This window comes from Cyclopterus lumpus, chromosome 5, assembly GCF_009769545.1.
Source record: "Cyclopterus lumpus isolate fCycLum1 chromosome 5, fCycLum1.pri, whole genome shotgun sequence".
NCBI classification, from domain to species: domain Eukaryota; kingdom Metazoa; phylum Chordata; class Actinopteri; order Perciformes; family Cyclopteridae; genus Cyclopterus; species Cyclopterus lumpus.
In genome coordinates, this window is record NC_046970.1 from 221,099 (window position 1) to 245,000 (window position 23,902).

A 23,902-nucleotide genomic window follows, 5' to 3' on the forward strand; every position below is an offset into this window, starting at 1 on the left:
TGGAAATGAGCTTCTCAAAACAAACTGGATCAAATGTTTCTTGGATACAAAATAGAGGGAAACAAAAGTTTTGAAAGAGAGTCAAATCTGGCAGAACAGACAGCAAATATTTCCACAGCTGTCTGAATCTTTTTTCTTCGTTTTGCTTCTTTGGCTCATCTCAGAATTCAGGTTGGCACCATCACCCACACACACACACACACACAGAAACACACACACACACACAGAAACACACAGACACACACACACACACAGAAACACACACACACACACACAGAAACACACACACACACACACAGAACACACAACACACACACACACACACACACACACACACACACACACACACACACACACACACACACAGAAACACACACACACACACACACACACACACACACACAGAAACACACACACCCACACACAGAAACACACACACACACACACACACACACACACACACAGAAACACACACACCCACACACACACACACAGAAACACACACACACACACACACACACAGACACACACACACACAGACACACAGACACACACAGAAACACACACACACACACACACACACAGAAACACACACACACACACACACAGACACACACAGACACACAGACACACACAGAAACACACACACACACACACACACACACAGACACCCCCCCCCCCACACACACAGAAACACACAGACCCACACACACACACACACACACACACACACACACACACACACACACACACACACAGAAACACACACACACACACACACACACACACACACACACACACACACAGAAACACACACACCCACACACACACACACACACACACACAGAAACACACACACACACACACACACACACACACACAGAAACACACACACCCACACACACACACACAGAAACACACACACACACACACACACAGACACACACACACACAGACACACAGACACACACAGAAACACACACACACACACACACACACACACACACACAGAAACACACACACACACACACACAGACACACACAGACACACAGACACACACAGAAACACACACACACACACACACACACACACACACACACACACACACACACACAGCAGGCGCAAAAGAAAAATCCCAAAACAAACTGCTTTTTTCCGGCATGCACAAACAAATATAAATGTAGTAGTCGCAGAAGATCAGTTGCAGTCTCATGTTTGCTACATATTTCTTCATCATGTCTTTTTTCTTTCGTCTTTCATTGTCTCTCTTTATCCCATTAATTTTTCTGGAATGGTTAATTCAGCAATATTTCAGCTTAATCCATTTGATCACATATCATTCGTTTGATGGTGGGTGATTTAGTTTGACAATAAATCATCCTCCGTTAACCAGCTACATTTCCAGCTCACGCTTTTATTAAACTTCAGTGCAAGAATAACTACTGACGTCAAATGAATCTTTAGATCGCACAAGTTTACTTCCATTTAGACTGAAGACGCCTCTCTGAGGCATTAGTATAGCATTGCCTGTGTTATAATCATAATTGTATAATCATAATTAATCACACTCTCCAGTATCACAATAATGTTGTTTACTTGCAAAAGTGAACCCGGGATTGGAGTCGCATGCATCCGATCCTAATAGCATTGTTTAGGCTCAGTGATCCGTCATCCCACCAACAGGTAATACGATAGTCGAGGAAACAGGCAGCGCAATTAGATTTGTGTTGAACAGCGGGGCGTGTATTTCTCCACCGCATGCTTGAATTTTTAATAACAGTTCTATTTTGGAAAACACCTGCCTTGACGCAGCGCTCCAGTGTCTGCGAGAGAGCAAAAGGTCGCCCCCTAAAAGTGATCAAGAGATGGAGACGCTCATCACCGGCTCATGCATATTTAAACTTTATTTAATTATATGTAATGAGAGGGTGTATTTGATCTGCACCGTGCTCTTAATCAAGAGCTCGGGATGATTTTCTAGTCTACCAAACGCAGGCGTCTTCTAAGCGCTTATGGTAATTTGATATTTGAGCTGTAGACTTGGGGCTTATGTGGGAGTAACGGCACAGATTCCTTACGAGTAACCGTATAAATATAATGAAGCTCCAGTTTTACATTAAATGAGCATATGTGAGCATACATGAGCATACATGAGCATATGTGAGCATACATGAGCATACATGAGCATACATGAGCATATGTGAGCATACATGAGCATATATGAGCATACATGAGCATATGTGAGCATACATGAGCATATATGAGCATACATGAGCATATGTGAGCATACATGAGCATATATGAGCATACATGAGCATATGTGAGCATACATGAGCATATATGAGCATACATGAGCATATGTGAGCATACATGAGCATACATGAGCATATATGAGCATACATGAGCATACATGAGCATACATGAGCATATATGAGCATATGTGAGCATACATGAGCATACATGAGCATATATGAGCATACATGAGCATACATGAGCATATATGAGCATACATGAGCATACGTGAGCATACATGAGCATATGTGAGCATACATGAGCATACATGAGCATATATGAGCATACATGAGCATATGTGAGCATACATGAGCATATGTGAGCATACATGAGCATATGTGAGCATACATGAGCATATGTGAGCATACATGAGCATATGTGAGCATACATGAGCATACATGAGCATATGTGAGCATACATGAGCATACATGAGCATATGTGAGCATATGTGAGCATACATGAGCATACATGAGCATATATGAGCATACATGAGCATATGTGAGCATACATGAGCATATGTGAGCATACATGAGCATATGTGAGCATACATGAGCATATGTGAGCATACATGAGCATATGTGAGCATACATGAGCATACATGAGCATATGTGAGCATATGTGAGCATACATGAGCATATATGAGCATACATGAGCATATGTGAGCATACATGAGCATATATGAGCATACATGAGCATATGTGAGCATACATGAGCATACGTGAGCATACATGAGCATATGTGAGCATACATGAGCATACATGAGCATATGTGAGCATACATGAGCATACATGAGCATATGTGAGCATACGTGAGCATACATGAGCATATGTGAGCATATATGAGCATACATGAGCATATGTGAGCATACATGAGCATACATGAGCATATGTGAGCATATATGAGCATACATGAGCATATGTGAGCATACATGAGCATACATGAGCATATGTGAGCATATGTGAGCATACATGAGCATACGTGAGCATACATGAGCATATGTGAGCATATGTGAGCATACATGAGCATACGTCAGCAATCGTTTCTATTCGAGGTCGTCGATCTGAAGTCGTGGCTGATTTCAGCTCTTGAGAAGTTGACGTTATGGAGAAAAGTTAGAAACTGGACAGCATCTTCATATTTATTCCAGACCAGCTGCTCTTTGTGTAAACATTAACTGATCACCTCCTGGGCTGCGGAGGATTCATTCTCAGAGATTTCCTTTTGGGGCGAGTGTTTTATACAGCGAGCATAAAAGCTTTCATTAGCCGGCTAAAGGCTGGAGGAATGGGCTTTGATCAAAGTAGTAAAAAAATCTATATCAAAACATGCTGATTATTGGTTTGCTTGATGGTTCATCTGGCATTGGCACATCAGAAAGAGAGGAAGGCCATCTGTGGTGGCCAGTGACTCCTTCCTCCTCTCTTTCATCTCCTACCTGCTCCCTGTTAGAAGTGTTCCTTAATCTCTCCTTGGTACCCGTCTCTTTCTCTTTCTCCCCCTGCATCTGTCCGCATGTCCGTATGCCAGCTCTCACCTCCTCCTCCTCCTCCTCCTCCTTCTTCTCCCCCCAGTCCTCCGCCACCAGGAGATGAATGGTGCTCTGTCACTCGCCAGGCTCTTCAGAGGGCCGGCACTCCGTATGAGGAAAGTGCCAGTCATTAACAGGAGAGGGAGGAGGGAGGAGGCAGGATGAAAAATGAGTTCATTTACGGGCAAGTCCTGTGAGCCGGGTAACGTCAGCAGGAGCAGCCCCCCCTCTCCTCCTCCTCCCTTCTTCCTCTCATCACTTTCTGTAGGTGCCCAGTGTGTGTGTAGGGGGGGGGGGGGGGGGGGGGGGGGGGGGGGGGGGGAGTTACTCAGCAGTTTTTCAGCCCTGTAAAAAAAAAGAAGGTATATAGCCACTTCCTGTGAGAAGAAGCCGACACAAGATTAAACCGTACCCAATGTACCGCCGTACATTGGGGGAAGAGCTGAAGCGCAGGAGAGCGTTAGCAGGTGGGGATTAGACCAAGGCTCATTATTCAGACCTGAAGGACCGGGAGGAGTTTTAGCCAAAGATGAACGCCTCTGAACATCCAGAGGGTCAAACGGCCTCCAGTAGAGTTTCAGTAACTGTTACCTGGGCAACACAAAGCAGAGGCATGCAGTTACCTTCTTATATAAAACACACCTTTAGTTGAGATGTAGGCTACTATATTTGTAAAGGAAGATACATGAACTCATGCAACAGGTGTTCAAAAGGCTTTTCACTACATGGTATATGGAGGAGACATCATATGCACCACAGAAAAGCATAATTAAGATCCTTTAATGATATAACGTCTCAAATTTATAGAAATACCGATCATACTCATCAGAATAAATGAGCTTCTGTGCCCAGAAGTGTTCCTCCAATGTTCTCTTGATGTGTTCCTACTGGGTTGTGAGCCGATGCCCAGCAGACTCCGATGTGGAGCTTCTCTCCCGGTGCAGCAGCCGCTGTAGACGATGGCCTTCACAACTTAAATGATAACTTCATGACTGAGGGCAGCACAACAGCCCGTGGTTTTATGACCGCCAACTCGGCAACACAGGTAACATGAAACATTTCATCGACGTGATTACGAGTGATGGTAATACATATCCCACAGGCTGTAAACAGGGATAGTGTGTAGGAAAGTACAAGAGGCTACAGTGAGTCTACCTACACCAGGAACGCCAACCTATCATATTCATATTCACCATCTTAGTTATTTAACACAGTCCGGGCTGATGGGAATGTGTTTTGCAGCTATTTGACCTCTGGTGGTATTTGACCTCTGATGGTATTTGACCTCTGATGACGTGAGATGAAGAGTCAGGATATCCGATGTCGTGGTCTCCAGAGGATGAATCCTACTGAAAAGGTGAACAGAAGCCTGTTGATAGCAGATAGCGTCCTTTAAGCACATGCTAAACCAATAATAACAATAATAACTTGTAGTTTAGCTTTCAGTTGACCTGCAAACTGTGCTTTTGGTAAACTAACAGTGGGACAACCCTCTGGCTATCTAGCAGCTGTAGTGCCACTGAACTGGAGCTGACCCTCTGAGCCACCTGGAAGGAGAGAGCATGAAGCACATTTCTCAGCTGGGATCCATAAAGTGTGACATCATTACTTCTCTTCTTGTGGATGTTCTCGTCTTTACTGCATTCCCTCTCTGACCACTAGCATTGGCCTCTAGTTTGAACACTTTATTCAAATCCAATCATCTTTCGTCTGGTTCCAAGTCAACAGATGAGGCGGTGATCATTATCGATATAAAAGAGTGGATTTCACCGCATACATGTTTACTCCTCTTGACAGATTTATGTTGATAACACTCGCTGGAAGTCATCAGACGTTGATCCCAAACCAAGAGCCCCAAAATAGGCCTCAGTTTAATTCACAAGATTAATTTGATTTCCTTTTTCTTGTTACGTTCTGCAGACGGTGAAGAAATCAGCAAAAGGAGATAGATCTGTAGTTTGTGTGTCTGCTCTCTGAGTGTCAGTAGTTTGTGTGTCTGCTCTCTGAGTGTCAGTAGTTTGTGTGTCTGCTCTCTGAGTGTCAGTAGTTTGTGTGTCTGCTCTCTGAGTGTCAGTAGTTTGTGTGTCTGCTCTCTGAGTGTCAGTAGTTTGTGTGTCTGCTCTCTGAGTGTCAGTAGTTTGTGTGTCTGCTCTCTGAGCGTCAGTAGTTTGTGTGTCTGCTCTCTGAGCGTCAGTAGTTTGTGTGTCTGCTCTCTGAGCGTCAGTAGTTTGTGTGTCTGCTCTCTGAGCGTCAGTAGTTTGTGTGTCTGCTCTCTGAGCGTCAGTAGTTTGTGTGTCTGCTCTCTGAGTGTCAGTAGTTTGTGTGTCTGCTCTCTGAGCGTCAGTAGTTTGTGTGTCTGCTCTCTGAGCGTCAGTAGTTTGTGTGTCTGCTCTCTGAGCGTCAGTAGTTTGTGTGTCTGCTCTCTGAGCGTCAGTAGTTGTGTGTCTGCTCTCTGAGCGTCAGTAGTTTGTGTGTCTTGCTCTCTGAGCGTCAGTAGTTTGTGTGTCCTGCTCTCTGAGCGTCAGTAGTTTGTGTTGTCTGCTCTCTGAGCGTTCAGTAGTTTGTGTGTCTGCTCTCTGAGCGTCAGTAGTTTTGTGTGTCTGCTCTCTGAGTGTCAGTAGTTTGTGTGTCTGCTCTCTGAGCGTCAGTAGTTTGTGTGTCTGCTCTCTGAGCTGTCAGTAGTTTGTGTGTCTGCTCTCTGAGCGTCAGTAGTTTGTGTGTCTGCTCTCTTGAGCGTCAGTAGTTTGTGTGTTCTGCCTCTCTGAGCGTCAGTAGTTTGTGTGTCTGCTCTCTGAGCGTCAGTAGTTTGTGTGTCTGCTCTCTGAGCGTTCAGTAGTTTTGTGTGTCTGCTCTCTGAGCGTCAGTAGTTTGTGTGTCTGCTCTCTGAGCGTCAGTAGTTTGTGTGTCTGCTCTCTGAGCGTCAGTAGTTTGTGGTCTGCTCTGAGCAGTCATGTGTCTGCTCTCTGAGCGTCAGTAGTTTGTGTGTCTGCTCTCTGAGCGTCAGTAGTTTGGGGGGTCTGCTCTCTGAGCGTCAGTAGTTTGTGTGTCTGCTCTCTGAGTGTCAGTAGTTTGTGTGTCTGCTCTCTGAGCGTCAGTAGTTTGTGTGTCTGCTCTCTGAGCGTCAGTAGTTTGTGTGTCTGCTCTCTGAGTGTCAGTAGTTTGTGTGTCTGCTCTCTGAGCGTCTGTAGTTTGTAGACATGAAGGGAACAAAGGAAAAGAAGTCTCCATCCTCTCTGCACCGGTCTGAATAATGTTCATTCTGCTCACTAAGACACAAAGTTTGGAACGCTGGGACTCGAACAAAGAACGACGTCTGCTTTCAGCAGCATCACGCTGCACACTGTACTTCAACTGTGAATGGTTGTGAATGCTTCATGTTGCTTGACTAATAGCACTAAGCGTTTTGACAATGCTCTTAAGTGCATCGTAGATCTGGAGTTTATGGCCCCGGTGTTCAGTGTTCCTCCTCTGTGTTTATGAGTGAACTTTCCCCCAGGGCTCTGCCATTAGGGGCCGATTTCCTCCAGCACTGTTTAATTCCAGGATCCAATTCAAAGTTAATGGTTAATGTAGTTATTGATTTTAAGATAAATAACACACATAACAATACAGGCCCGCTTTTGATTTTCATGTACCTTTTTTCATTACTTCACACCCTCCTCCCTTCTGTTATGCTTGTTTGTCTGCTGGGCTTTTTGCTCTTTTTCTTCACAGATCACAACTCATCCTGTATCTTCGCAATTTTTTTACAGTTCTGCTCATTTCACTGGTGGATCAGTGAGATAGACCTGCTGTGAAGAAGATCTGCCCCAGAGCATCGAGGCCACATGTGCGTCTCGGCTCGCACCGCTGGCTCTTCCCAGCCGGCACCAGCGGTCTGTCAGCGGGATAAATGATTATTTATGATATGCCACCTCCCATCCTCTCAGCCATCCCCAGGCCCCATTCATTACTGCTGCAGGCTGCCACACTCACACACACACACACACACACACACACACACACACACACACACACACACACACACACACACACACACACAGTAAATACTGTAGCGAGTGCACACATGCTCTTTTGGATACTGAGCCCACGCAAACAAACAAACAAACAAACAAACAAACAAACAAACAATCAAACACACACACACACACACATGCACACACGCACACACACACACACTCTCACACACAGACACACACACACACACACACATGCACACACGCACACACACACTCTCTCACACACACACACACACACACACACATGCACACACGCACACACACACACTCTCACACACACACACACACACACACACACACACACACACACACACACACACATGCACACACGCACACACACACTCTCTCACACACACACACACACACACACACACACACACACACACACACACACACACAGTAAATACTGTAGCGAGTGCACACATGCTCTTTTGGATACTGAGCCCACGCAAACAAACAAACAAACAAACAAACAAACAATCAAACACACACACACACACACGCACACACGCCTCATTCTTTCCAGTTAAAAGCTACATATTTCAGGCCCAGTGTGCGTTCATGTGCACCGTGCTACACAACAGCAGTGGGCTCTCCTCCCCGGAGCATCCCATTCACCGCTATGGCAATCTGATGTTTCACTTCTCTCGTTCCCCGCTCTGCAATAAGTGGCACATGGCTGATGAGTCTCTGTGGTATTTGTCTCTTTCTCTCTCCATGCATCATGTTTTTCATTGTGCCAAACTTCCAGCAGCTGGACCTAATAAATCCTGGAGAGCTCAAGGTAGCTTAAATAATTGATCAGAGCGAGCATGCAGCCCGGCAGCCGGCAGCCTAAAATACAAGGAGATCACAAGGAGATAGAGAACGCTGCATGTCGGAGTTCGCTTGTGTGTTTGTGCATGAGTTTGTGTACATTCTTTGTGAAACACAAAATCAATAACCTTGGTGGATTTTTGTAATACAAATTTCAAAGCAACATGTACGCATGAAAGCACATCCAGACCAGGGATGTGCAGTCAGGGGAGGCAGAGCCTCACCAACACAAAGGCTCATGTATTGTTGAGACATTTATTGATACGTTCTTCAAATTCTCAATTCACATTTATTTTAAATATGTGTATATATTTCATGGCTCATAATTTGTCTTCAGTAAAACCCGACAGAATAGCATCGTACGAGGAGGTTGGAGACAATCTGTCAGTCCTCCTTATGCATTATGATCTGCAGCGTGTCACACTGTGTCACATCAAAGTGATTTAGCAGCGCGCACAATGCAAAGGTATCTGGGAAAACATGGAGGAGAAACTGTGGCATGTGTTGGTAGAAGAAGACAAAGAGTTGTCCACACAGTCAGGCTCCTCCTCCAGGGTTCACCGGCCAATCGGGTCGAAGGTCAGGAGTCACTGACGTACAAGCAGCACCTTAAAGAAGTGGATGACACCCAGGATTTCACAAACAAGCTTCCAATATCACGGGTGTTAAAAGCCTTTTTGAGAAATGTGTCAATAACAAGCCTGTCCAGATATGCAGAATTATTGGATGGAATTAAAGAGACTTCTTTCAAGCCTTTGACATCTTGGCCCATGGACTGTGTCTCCAAATATACATATATGGGTACTGAATAGTTCAAAGCTTCATTCATAATGTTGACATTCAAATTATTGTTATGAATAATTTATAGGAATATTACACACAATGGACCCTTTTCACAGGAGCCATTTAGACATGTTACTGGACACAGGACATGGTCTAACCTCACACCAGGACATGGTCTAACCTCACACCAGGACATGGTCTAACCTCACACCAGGACATGGTCTAACCTCACACCCAGGACATGGTCTAACCTCACACCAGGACATGGTCTAACCTCACACCCAGGACATGGTCTAACCTCACACCCAGGACATGGTCTAACCTCACACCCAGGACATGGTCTAACCTCACACCAGGACATGGTCTAACCTCACACCAGGACATGGTCTAACCTCACACCCAGGACATGGTCTAACCTCACACCCAGGACATGGTCTAACCTCACACCCAGGACATGGTCTAACCTCACACCAGGACATGGTCTAACCTCACACCAGGACATGGTCTAACCTCACACCAGGACATGGTCTAACCTCACACCAGGACATGGTCTAACCTCACACCAGGACATGGTCTAACCTCACACCAGGACATGGTCTAACCTCACACCAGGACATGGTCTAACCTCACACCCAGGTAGCCCAGGACATGGTCTAACCTCACACCCAGGACATGGTCTAACCTCACACCAGGACATGGTCTAACCTCACACCCAGGACATGGTCTAACCTCACACCAGGACATGGTCTAACCTCACACCAGGACATGGTCTAACCTCACACCAGGACATGGTCTAACCTCACACCAGGACATGGTCTAACCTCACATCCAGGACATGGTCTAACCTCACACCAGGACATGGTCTAACCTCACACCCAGGACATGGTCTAACCTCACACCCAGGACATGGTCTAACCTCACATCCAGGACATGGTCTAACCTCACACCAGGACATGGTCTAACCTCACATCCAGGACATGGTCTAACCTCACACCAGGACATGGTCTAACCTCACACCAGGACATGGTCTAACCTCACACCAGGACATGGTCTAACCTCACACCAGGACATGGTCTAACCTCACACCCAGGACATGGTCTAACCTCACACCAGGACATGGTCTAACCTCACACCAGGACATGGTCTAACCTCACACCAGGACATGGTCTAACCTCACACCAGGACATGGTCTAACCTCACACCAGGACATGGTCTAACCTCACACCAGGACATGGTCTAACCTCACACCAGGACATGGTCTAACCTCACACCCAGGACATGGTCTAACCTCACACCAGGACATGGTCTAACCTCACACCCAGGACATGGTGATGGTCTAACCTCACACCCAGGACATGGTCTAACCTCACACCCAGGACATGGTCTAACCTCACACCAGGACATGGTCTAACCTCACACCAGGACATGGTCTAACCTCACATCCAGGACATGGTCTAACCTCACACCCAGGACATGGTCTAACCTCACACCCAGGACATGGTCTAACCTCACATCCAGGACATGGTCTAACCTCACACCCAGGACATGGTCTAACCTCACATCCAGGACATGGTCTAACCTCACACCCAGGACATGGTCTAACCTCACACCCAGGACATGGTATAACCTAACACCAGGACATGGTCTAACCTCACACCAGGACATGGTCTAACCTCACACCCAGGACATGGTCTAACCTCACACCAGGACATGGTCTAACCTCACACCCAGGACATGGTCTAACCTCACACCAGGACATGGTCTAACCTCACACCCAGGACATGGTCTAACCTCACACCCAGGACATGGTCTAACCTCACACCAGGACATGGTCTAACCTCACACCCAGGACATGGTCTAACCTCACACCAGGACATGGTCTAACCTCACACCAGGACATGGTCTAACCTCACACCCAGGACATGGTCTAACCTCACAACCAGGACATGGTCTAACCTCACACCCAGGACATGGTCTAACCTCACACCCAGGACATGGTCTAACCTCACACAGGACATGGTCTAACCTCACACCAGGACATGGTCTAACCTCACACCAGGACATGGTCTAACCTCACATCCAGGACATGGTCTAACCTCACACCCAGGACATGGTCTAACCTCACACCAGGACATGGTCTAACCTCACACCCAGGACATGGTCTAACCTCACACCAGGACATGGTCTAACCTCACACCCAGGACATGGTCTAACCTCACACCAGGACATGGTCTAACCTCACACCAGGACATGGTCTAACCTCACACCAGGACATGGTCTAACCTCACACCAGGACATGGTCTAACCTCACACCAGGACATGGTCTAACCTCACACCCAGGACATGGTCTAACCTCACACCCAGGACATGGTCTAACCTCACATCCAGGACATGGTCTAACCTCACACCCAGGACATGGTCTAACCTCACACCCAGGACATGGTCTAACCTCACATCCAGGACATGGTCTAACCTCACACCCAGGACATGGTCTAACCTCACACCCAGGACATGGTCTAACCTCACACCCAGGACATGGTCTAACCTCACACCAGGACATGGTCTAACCTCACATCCAGGACATGGTCTAACCTCACACCCAGGACATGGTCTAACCTCACACCAGAACATGGTCTAACCTCACACCCAGGCCATGGTCTAACCTCACACCAGGACATGGTCTAACCTCACACCAGGACATGGTCTAACCTCACACCCAGGACATGGTCATGGTCTAACCTCACACCAGGACATGGTCTAACCTCACACCAGGACATGGTCTAACCTCACACCCAGGACATGGTCTAACCTCACACCCAGGAAATGGTCTAACCTCACATCCAGGACATGGTCTAACCTCACACCCAGGACATGGTCTAACCTCACACCCAGGACATGGTCTAACCTCACACCAGGACATGGTCTAACCTCACATCCAGGACATGGTCTAACCTCACACCCAGGACATGGTCTAACCTCACACCAGGACATGGTCTAACTTCACACCCAGGACATGGTCTAACCTCACATCCAGGACATGGTCTAACCTCACACCGAGGACATGGTCTAACCTCACACCCAGGACATGGTCTAACCTCACACCAGGACATGGTCTAACCTCACACCCAGGACATGGTCTAACCTCACACCCAGGACATGGTCTAACCTCACACCCAGGACATGGTCTAACCTCACACCAGGACATGGTCTAACCTCACATCCAGGACATGGTCTAACCTCACACCGAGGACATGGTCTAACCTCACACCCAGGACATGGTCTAACCTCACACCAGGACATGGTCTAACCTCACACCAGGACATGGTCTAACCTCACACCCAGGACATGGTCTAACCTCACACCCAGGACATGGTCTAACCTCACACCCAGGACATGGTCTAACCTCACACCAGGACATGGTCCACCAATCAGCTTGTAGCTCCTTCACTTCGAGCTAAACACTCAACAAAATCACGACTGTCTGCTGTTCTGGCTCCTCATTGGTGGAACGAGCTCCCCATTGACATCAGGACAGCAGAAAGTCTCTACAGACTAAAAACACATTTTTCGACTACACCTTGAATAGGGAAGGTAGAGCCGTAGTAGCACTTAAATGTCTCTTACTGATGGCACTTCGTAGTTTAACGTTATTGAAGAAATTGTACTTGCTTGATTCTTGTTGTTCTGAGTTTGGACTCATGGTTTAATGCACTTATTGTAAGTCGCTTTGGATAAAAGCGTCAGCTAAATGACATGTAATGTGATGTAATGTAATGTAATGCATGTCGGTGCATGGATGCACTAAACGGCCCATAATGCATTTCAGTTTCTCCTGTGTTTACACTGACGGGTCAACGTGGCGGCTGTGAAGAGGAGCTTTTAAAGCCCCGCCCCTTTCCCTCACCCTCTTTCACAGTCCTAATGTATTGAAAAAAATTCCATTCCAATTTTCCTGATTTTATCTAAACTGTTTGCACACAAATGGGCGGTCAAGCAGCAACATCACAGAATCATGTTTTTCTACAGCCCTGATATATTTCCTTCATTATTATTATATGTATTTTAAACATTTGTTAAACCCCTTTATTGCCTTTGTTTATGTTGTTTCTTTCTCTCGCTTCTTTTTCCTGCTGCGCTGTCACAAAGTTATGCTGTTGTGCGCTTTGACCATTTTGTAGAAGTGAATAACTCCCAGTTCTCTACGGGTGAGCTGCCACAAAGGGGGGTCTCTCTCTCTCTCTCTCTCTCTCTCTGGACATTGGAGACCACAGACTGATGTCGATTGGGGGAACCCTACCGTGATAACTCACATTGACCGTCCACAGCAGATCATTTAACAGGAGGCGGGGGGGGGGGGGGGGGGTTAACATGGTGCGTACGGATGATGAATCAATATATTGGATGATAATATATGAAGGTGAGGAGATGAGACCAAAATGACGCTCCATCAGGGAGCCATCATCCATCAGGGTCTTCCACAGGCTGGAGGTACTTCACAGAGGTCTATAGATGGACTGCTGCTCAATATATAAGCCATATGATATAAACCATAAGACTCATTATTGCTCCTTTAAGTTAGACACCTCATCAGGTGTTGAACAGTTCAGAGTGGATCATTCTTTTCCTTTGACCAGAGATAGCTTGGTATCAGTTTCCTGCCTCACACGAACCATCTTGTTTCCATGGACGCAGCACACCCATCACCTTAACCACTGCATACGTTAATGAGTATGAGAACACTTTACATAATTCAGCCATTTCCAATATTAATAAGAACTTTGTTCTTTTAGAAATGACGTTCATATCCGACTAATGCGGACCGGATTGTGTTTTCCATTAATATTAGGAAGACATGTTCATCATTACGGTTTAATAGAACAACAACATGCTTGTTGACTTTAAAGTGGTGCTTTGGTTGGCTCCACCTTCTGGGAGACGGGGTTGCTGGTGATGGTGTTACCTGCTTATTGCACCGTCCACCCATAGTGCATCTCTTATGTGAAGGGGTGTGTCATTAAATAATAATTGGGTAGTGTGACACAGCTAATATTATAGCCTTCTCCACGTTGGACTCTCCGTGTCTCCTTCTTCCTCAAAGGTGGAGGTCCAGGTGGTTTGCATGAACTGTCAGACTTGAGGCTCCTCCAGGAACTGATGCTGATGTTACTATGGTGGCTGGGGCGTGGTTAGGCTCAGCTGCGGAGGGGTGTGGGGGAGTGGTTCAGGGAACAGGTGCCGGGAATAGGCCTAATTGGCCTCAGCTGCAGGGAATCAAGGCCTGAGTGTCTCTGCCCTATATATGGGGCATACAGTTGGAGGCATGAGAGAGGGGAGACACTGTCTGGACAATAAAGAATATTCCTAAACATATTCAGTTGTATGCTCATCCTTTGGTGCTGGGGGAAGAAACCTGCATGTGACAGCCTAGAACATGTTACAGTTACATTTATGTCACACATGCTGGAGTAACAGCTGATGTTTCCTCAAATCACAGTGATGTTATAAGAAAACCAACATAATTGCCCATTTATGACATTCCTGCACTCCCGTGGAGAACATCTGGCAGTAATACAGTGAAGGCTGCTGGAGAAAAGCCTCATTGTCACCTTTCCTTGTTTATATCCTCTTTCCCAGCAGGAGGACGCGTTAATAATCACACACAGACTCCCCCCGCCTTAAGACCTCTCTGGCTCTCTCTTTTGATTTCCTCTCCTCTGCATGTCAACACTGTCAGGTCCCTTGGCACCCACAGAGCGATCCTCCCTCCCTTCGCCCCGTCCCATTACAATGACAATAAGAGATAAGAATATTTATTATGTTGGCTCACCACTCCCCGTTCCTCCAAACATCTCTCAGGGGAGCGGCTCCTCACTATCACCCTCCAAAGCCTCATTCAGTTAACAGAAAGGAACACATCCACTCCTTTCCTTTATCAGCCAGTGAAAGGAGAGCCGGAGCATGAAGGTGTCTCATCTCCTCGCCTCCTTTTCTTCTCTCACAACTCTCCCTCCCCACTTTTTAATTTCCATCTCTCTTTTCCTACTCATTTCAGAAAAAAGGGGGGGAAATGCAAAGGAGGGGGGTGTCGGAGCAAATGAGAGTGGGACGCTGGCTTGTGATAACTGCCATGCAGAATGGACATCTCCCTTGTTTATTGGCTTTTGAAATTCAATCCATTGTCTGGGCCGGGAAGTGATAAAAGGAAATACAGACGCTCTTATCGAGCCTGCTCAGTGAAAGGAACTTTCTTTCCCTTCTCCAGATGCCTCCGTTTGTTGTGCGCTGCGTTTGTTGTGCGTGCATCGCCACATCCGAATAATGGCTTCTGAAAAATGCATTTCATTCGGCTGATTATTTGGACCCGGCTATGCCACTTACTATTGTGCGTCCTCGTTGTGTGTAGTCATCACATTCAGAGAGGGTTAGTCACACTTGTCTCAAGCTTTTTTTACATGAGGCGAAGTCCCTCACATGAGGCGAAGTCCCTCAACTGAGGCGAAGTCCCTCACATGAGGCGAAGTCCCTCACACGAGGCGAAGTCCCTCACACGAGGCGAAGTCCCTCACACGAGGCGAAGTCCCTCACACGAGGCGAAGTCCCTCACATGAGGAGAAGTCCCTCACATGAGGCGAAGTCCCTCACATGAGGCGAAGTCCCTCACATGAGGCGAAGTCCCTCACATGAGGCAGTCCCTGAGGCGAAGTCCCTCACACGAGGCGAAGTCCCTCACATGAGGAGAAGTCCCTCACATGAGGCGAAGTCCCTCACATGAGGCGAAGTCCCTCACACGAGGCGAAGTCCCTCACATGAGGAGAAGTCCCTCACATGAGGCGAAGTCCCTCACATGAGGCGAAGTCCCTCACATGAGGAGAAGTCCCTCACATGAGGCGAAGTCCCTCACATGAGGCGAAGTCCCTCACATGAGGCAATGTCCCTCACATGAGGCGAAGTCCCTCAACTGAGGCGAAGTCCCTCACATGAGGCGAAGTCCCTCAGCTGAGGCGAAGTCACCTGTCCATATATATTACAATGTGATCTAAAAGACCACACATATATCTATATATATATACTATGTTTTCTGAAGGCTTAAATTTATTTTCTCCTCATTGTGGACCATTTTATTAATTTCCTCAGCCCAGTTGTTGGTGCACTCCTTCACTGTTCACCTTCCTCGTTGGTCACATGACCTCCCAGCTGCCATCACCAGTCTGACCACAGGATGACATCACCAAGAGAAGACAGAGGAACAACAACACATCAAATTATGGATGCCTTTCTAAATAATATATTGTAATTGATTCACTTCTTGTGTTATTGATTGGAACTGATAAATCCCTTTATCCCTCACCTGAGACGAAGTCCCTCACATGAGGCGAAGTCCCTCACATGAGACGAAGTCCCTCACATGAGGCGAAGTCCCTCACATGAGGCGAAGTCCCTCAACTGAGGCGAAGTCCCTCTCATGAGGCGAAGTCCCTCACCTGAGGCGAAGTCCCTCACATGAGGAGAAGTCCCTCACATGAGGCGAAGTCCCTCAACTGAGGCGAAGTCCCTCTCATGAGGCGAAGTCCCTCAACTGAGGCGAAGTCCCTCTCATGAGGCGAAGTCCCTCACCTGAAACGAAGTCCCTCACCTGAGGCGAAGTCCCTCACATGAGGAGAAGTCCTTCACACGAGGCGAAGTCCCTCACATGAGGCGAAGTCCCTCACATGAGACGAAGTCCCTCACACGAGAAGTCCCTCACATGAGGAGAAGTCCCTCACATGAGGCAAAGTCCCTCACATGAGGAGAAGTCCCTCACATGAGGAGAAGTCCCTCACATGAGGCAAAGTCCCTCACACGAGGAGAAGTCCCTCACATGAGGCGAAGTCCCTCACATGAGGCGAAGTCCCTCACATGAGGCGAAGTCCCTCAAATGAGGCGAAGTCCCTCTCATGAGGCGAAGTCCCTCACCTGAGGCGAAGTCCCTCACATGAGGAGAAGTCCCTCACATGAGGCGAAGTCCCTCAACTGAGGCGAAGTCCCTCTCATGAGGCGAAGTCCCTCAACTGAGGCGAAGTCCCTCTCATGAGGCGAAGTCCCTCACCTGAAACGAAGTCCCTCACCTGAGGCGAAGTCCCTCACATGAGGCGAAGTCCCTCACACGAGAAGTCCCTCACATGAGGAGAAGTCCCTCACATGAGGAGAAGTCCCTCACATGAGGCAAAGTCCCTCACATGAGGCGAAGTCCCTCACATGAGACGAAGTCCCTCACACGAGAAGTCCCTCACATGAGGAGAAGTCCCTCACATGAGGAGAAGTCCCTTACATGAGGCGAAGTCCCTCACATGAGACGAAGTCCCTCACATGAGGCGAAGTCCCTCACATAAGGCGAAGTCCCTCAACTGAGGCGAAGTCCCTCACCTGAGGCGAAGTCCCTCACATGAGGCGAAGTCCCTCACCTGAGGCGAAGTCCCTCACCTGAGGCGAAGTCCCTCACATGAGGAGAAGTCCCTCACATGAGGAGAAGTCCCTCACATGAGGCGAAGTCCTTCACATGAGGAGAAGTCCCTCACATGAGGCGAAGTCCCTCACATGAGGCGAAGTCCCTCACATGAGGCGAAGTCCCTCAACTGAGGCGAAGTCCTTCACATGAGGAGAAGTCCCTCACATGAGGCGAAGTCCCTCACATGAGGCGAAGTCCCTCACATGAGGCAAAGTCCCTCACATGAGGAGAAGTCCCTCACATGAGAAGTCCCTCACATGAGGAGAAGTCCCTCACATGAGGCAAAGTCCCTCACATGAGGAGAAGTCCCTCACATGAGGAGAAGTCCCTCACATGAGGCGAAGTCCTTCACACGAGGCGAAGTCCCTCACATGAGACGAAGTCCCTCAACTGAGGCGAAGTCCCTCACATGAGACGAAGTCCCTCACACGAGGAGAAGTCCCTCATATGAGGCGAAGTCCTTCACACGAGGCGAAGTCCCTCAACTGAGGCGAAGTCCCTCACATGAGGCGAAGTCCCTCAACTGAGGCGAAGTCCCTCACATGAGGCGAAGTCCCTCACCTGAGACGAAGTCCCTCACGTGAGACGAAGTCCCTCACATGAGGCGAAGTCCCTCACATGAGACGAAGTCCCTCACATGAGGCGAAGTCCCTCACATGAGGAGAAGTCCCTCACATGAGGCGAAGTCCCTCAACTGAGGCGAAGTCCCTCACATGAGGCGAAGTCCCTCACCTGAGACGAAGTCCCTCACCTGAGGCGAAGTCCCTCACATGAGACGAAGTCCCTCACCTGAGACGAAGTCCCTCACATGAGGCGAAGTCCCTCAACTGAGGCGAAGTCCCTCACATGAGGCGAAGTCCCTCAACTGAGGCGAAGTCCCTCACATGAGGCGAAGTCCCTCAACTGAGGCGAAGTCCCTCACATGAGGCGAAGTCCCTCACCTGAGACGAAGTCCCTCACATGAGGCGAAGTCCCTCACCTGAGGCGAAGTCCCTCACATGAGACGAAGTCCCTCACATGAGGAGAAGTCCCTCACCTGAGGAGAAGTCCCTCACATGAGGCGAAGTCCCTCACATGAGGAGAAGTCCCTCACATGAGGAGAAGTCCCTCACATGAGGCGAAGTCCCTCACATGAGGCGAAGTCCCTCAACTGAGGCGAAGTCACCTGTCCATATATATTACAATGTGATCTAAAAGACCACACATATATCTATATATATATACTATGTTTTCTGAAGGCTTAAATGTATTTTCCCCTCATTGTGGACCATTTTATTAATTTCCTCAGCCCAGTTGTTGATGCACTCCTTCACTGTTCACCTTCCTCGTTGGTCACATGACCTCCCAGCTGCCATCACCAGTCTGACCACAGGATGACATCACCAAGAGAAGACAGAGGAACAACAACACATCAAATTATGGATGCCTTTCTAAATAATATATTGTAATTGATTCACTTCTTGTGTTATTGATTGGAACTGATACATCTCTCCAAAGGCAAGACAAATGCAACTTCCTGCATGATTCAATGTAAGGTATCTTATCACATTCAGTTTTAAATCAAATAGCACTGAATATAGAGTTTTAAAAGGCACATTCCCAAGTTCATAAAACATATCCCTGAAGTTTGACATGATGCACCGATGAATATTTAACCATTCACCTGTGGGGACTAGAGAGAAAAGAACAATACACAATAAATTCATGAATACTTTTGAATGGAAACTATAGCAAGGACATTCACTTTGAGGGATTTGAATATTAAAAAAGAAAAAGCCAAAAAGAGAGCCATCAAGCGAAGCGTTAAAACCAAACGGGATTTAAAGTATGAGCAAAGTGTTTATTACGCAGCAGCCCTCTGCAGTTCTTTAGCAGATACTGAAACGACGTGCTTCCTGTCCCGGTGGCTTCATTCCCATTGATGAGCAGTTTGTTAACGCTTAGCACTGATTCATAATTTAGCATTAAGTGCTGGTGTGTGGGCCCAGCTGCAGGATGCACTGGTCCCAGCACATCTCTGAGCCAATCAGAGAAGCCTTTACCATGAAGCCTTTACCTGCTGTGCTTCGGATAAATGACCTTAAATAAGAAATGAAAGACAGAAACGTCTTTTCAGAGTGACGAGACAGAAATGTTTCAGTTTCTTTGAGCTTCTCTCCAAAGCCGACTTGCCTGCTATTCCTCCCACGTCTGCTGTGGGGCTCTGTCACACAGGAAATCACCTCTCTCTCTCTCTCTGCCCCCCCCTCTCTCTCTCTTCCTCTCTCGCTCTCCCCCCCTCTCTCTCTCTCCTTCCCTCCCCCTCTCTCCCCCCCTCTCTCTCTCTCCTTCCCTCCTCCTCTCTCCCCCCCTCTCTCTCTCTCCTTCCCTCCTCCTCTCTCCCCCCCCTCTCTCTCTCCTTCCCTCCCCCTCTCTCTCCCCCTCTCTCTCTCTCCTTCCCTCCTCCTCTCTCCCCCCCCTCTCTCTCTCCTTCCCTCCCCCTCTCTCTTGCCCCCCCTCTCTCTCCTCCCCCCCTCTCTCTCTCTTTCCCTCTCTCTCTCTGTCTCTCTCGCTCTCTCCCCCCCTCTCTCTCTCTCCTTCCCTCCCCCTCTCTCCCCCCCCTCTCTCTCTCTCCTTCCCTCCCCCTCTCTCTCCCCCCTCTCTCTCTCTCCTTCCCTCCCCCTCTCTCTTGCCCCCCCTCTCTCTCCTCCCCCCCTCTCTCTCTCTCTCTCTCCCTCTCTCTCTCTCTCTCTCACCATCTTTCTTTCTCTCTCTCTCTCCCTCTCTCCCTCTCTCTCTCACCATCTTTCTTTCTCTCCCTCTCCCTCTCTCTCTCACCATCTTTCTTTCTCTCCCTCTCTCTCTCTCTCTCTGAGTGGAAGGAGTGCTGAGAGTTCAGAGCGTGGTAGCTGAGAGCGTTTTTCTGAATATTGTCTCTTTTTTTCACCGGGTAGTGTGGGGTGTGAGAGCGGGTAGCGGGGTGTGGGTTTCACGGGGTTGTGTGTGTGGGTTGGCGGGTTGTGTGTGTGTGTTGGCGGGTTGTGTGTGTGTGTTGGCGGGTTGTGTGTGTGTGTTGGCGGGTTGTGTGTGTGGGTTGGCGGGTTGTGTGTGTGGGTTGGCGGGTTGTGTGTGTGGGTTGGCGGGTTGTGTGTGTGTGTTGGCGGGTTGTGTGTGTGGGTTGGCGGGTGTAGTGTGTGTGTTTGTGTCGGTGTGTAAACAGTAGCATGGAGCTGCACTACTTAACCAGGAGACACGGGATCCGACTTGTACCCGGGTCCCCGTGCTCGGTGGAGGACTGCAGCCTCGCGGTGGGGGTGCTGGTCGGCCACGGCAGCGTGAAGTCCGCGGTGCGGATGAACAAAGCCGCGGTCGTCTTCCTGGACAGCGTGAGTAAGGCCGACGCGGTGGTGGAGAGCGGAGTCGTGGTGTCCGACACGCACGTCCCCGTCTCTCCTCTGGACACACCGGCGGTTAAAGTGACGGTGTCCAATGTTCCTCCGTTCCTGAAGGACGAGGAGTTGGTGGGGGAACTGTCCAGGTACGGGAGGGTTACTTCCCAGGTGAGGAGGCTGTCCTCTGGGTTCAGGTCTCAGCTCCAGAGACACGTGGTGTCTCACCGGAGACAGCTGTTCATGGTCCTCAACGACAGGAACGGGGCCCTGAACACCTCATTCAGAGTGAGAGTGGAGGGGTGTGTGTATGTCTGTTTCACAACGTCAGACGACATGAGGTGTTTTAGTTGTGGGAGGGAGGGACACCAGAGCAGGACCTGTCCTCAGAAGACATCTGGTGGACAGGACGGCGCCGAGGGGAACCCGACCGAGAGAGACACCGGGGAGGAGGGAGGGGACAAGGAGGGAGGAGGGAGGGGACAAGGAGGGAGGCCGGAGGGGACAAGGAGGGAGGCCGGGAGGACGGAGGGGACAAGGAGGGAGGCCGGGAGGAGGGAGGGGACAAGGAGGGAGGCCGGGAGGAGGGAGGGGACAAGGAGGGAGGCCAGGAGGACGGAGGGGACAAGGAGGGAGGCCAGGAGGAGGGAGGGGACAAGGAGGGAGGCCAGGAGGACGGAGGGGACAAGGAGGGAGGCCGGGAGGAGGGAGGGGACAAGGAGGGAGGCCAGGAGGACGGAGGGGACAAGGAGGGAGGCCAGGAGGAGGGAGGGGACAAGGAGGGAGGCCAGGAGGACGGAGGGGACAAGGAGGGAGGACGGAGGGGACAAGGAGGGAGGCCGGGAGGACGGAGGGGACAAGGAGGGAGGCCAGGAGGACGGAGGGGACAAGGAGGGAGGCCGGGAGGAGGGAGGGGACAAGGAGGGAGGCCAGGAGGAGGGAGGGGACAAGGAGGGAGGCCGGGAGGAGGGAGGGGACAAGGAGGGAGGCCGGGAGGAGGGAGGGGACAAGGAGGGAGGCCAGGAGGACGGAGGGGACAAGGAGGGAGGCCGGGAGGAGGGAGGGGACAAGGAGGGAGGCCAGGAGGACGGAGGGGACAAGGAGGGAGGCCGGGAGGACGGAGGGGACAAGGAGGGAGGCCGGGAGGACGGAGGGGACAAGGAGGGAGGCCAGGAGGAGGGAGGGGACAAGGAGGGAGGCCGGGAGGAGGCGGGTGGGGTGCAGGAGTGGAGCACAGAGGAGGGAAGTGGGGGCGGGACGGGGGATGTGGGGCGCAGGAGGGGGGATGTGGGGTGCCCCCCCCTCTCTCTCTCTCCTTCCCTCCCCCCCCTCTCTCTCTCTCTCTCTCTTGCCCCCCCCCTCTCTCTCTCTCCTTCCCTCCCCCCCCTCTCTCTCTCTCTCCCCCCCTCTCTCTCTCTCTCCTTCCCTCCCCCCTCTCTCTCTCTTGCCCCCCCCCTCTCTCTCTCTCTCTCTCACCGTCCCTCCCTGGTACTCTTCCTCTCTCTCTCCCCCCTTCTCTCTCTTTGTCCCTCCCCCCCCTCTCTCTCTCTCTCCTTCCCTCCCCCCTCTTTCTCTCTCTCCCCCCCTCTCTCTCTCTCTCCCCCCCCTCTCTCTTTCTCCTTCCCTCCCCCCTCTCTCTCTCTCTCCCCCCCTCTCTCTCTCGCCCCCCCTCTCTCTCTCTCTCTCTCACCGTCCCTCCCTGGTACTCTTCCTCTCTCTCTCCCCCCTTCTCTCTCTCTCTCCCCACCTCTCTCTCTCTGTCCCTCCCTCCTCTCTCTCTCTCCGTCCCTCCCTGGTACTCTTCCCCTCTCTCTCCCCCCCTCTCTCTCTCTTGCCCCCCCCCTCTCTCTCTCTCCTTCCCTCCCCCTTCTCTCTCTCTCTCTCCCCCCCTCTCTCTCTCTCTTGCCCCCCCCTCTCTCTCTCTCCTTCCCTCCCCCTTCTCTCTCTCTCTCTCTCCCCCCCTCTCTCTCTCTCCGTCCCTCCCTGGTACTCTTCCTCTCTCCTCTCCCCCCCTCTCTCTCATGCCCCCCCTCTCTCTCTCTCCTTCCCTCCCCCTTCTCTCTCTCTCTCTTCCCCCCCTCTCTCTCTCTCTCCTTCCCTCCCCCTTCTCTCTCTCTCTCTCCCCCCCCCTCTCTCTCTCCGTCCCTCCCTGGTACTCTTCCTCTCTCCTCTCCCCCCCTCTCTCTCTCTCCTTCCCTCCCCCTTCTCTCTCTCTCTCTCCCCCCCTCTCTCTCTCTCTCACCGTCCCTCCCTGGTACTCTTCCCCTCTCTCTCCCCCCCCCTCTCTCTCATGCCCCCCCTCTCTCTCTCTCCTTCCCTCCCCCTTCTCTCTCTCTCTCTCCCCCCCTCTCTCTCTCTCCTTCCCTCCCTGGTACTCTTCCTCTCTCCTCTCCCCCCCTCTCTCTCATGCCCCCCCTCTCTCTCTCTCCTTCCCTCCCCCTTCTCTCTCTCTCCCCCCCTCTCTCTCTCTCCGTCCCTCCCTGGTACTCTTCCTCTCTCCTCTCCCCCCCCTCTCTCTCTCTCCTTCCCTCCCCCCCTCTCTCTCTCTCTCCCCCCCCTCTCTCTCTCTCCTTCCCTCCCCCCTCTCTCTCTCTCTCCCCCCCTCTCTCT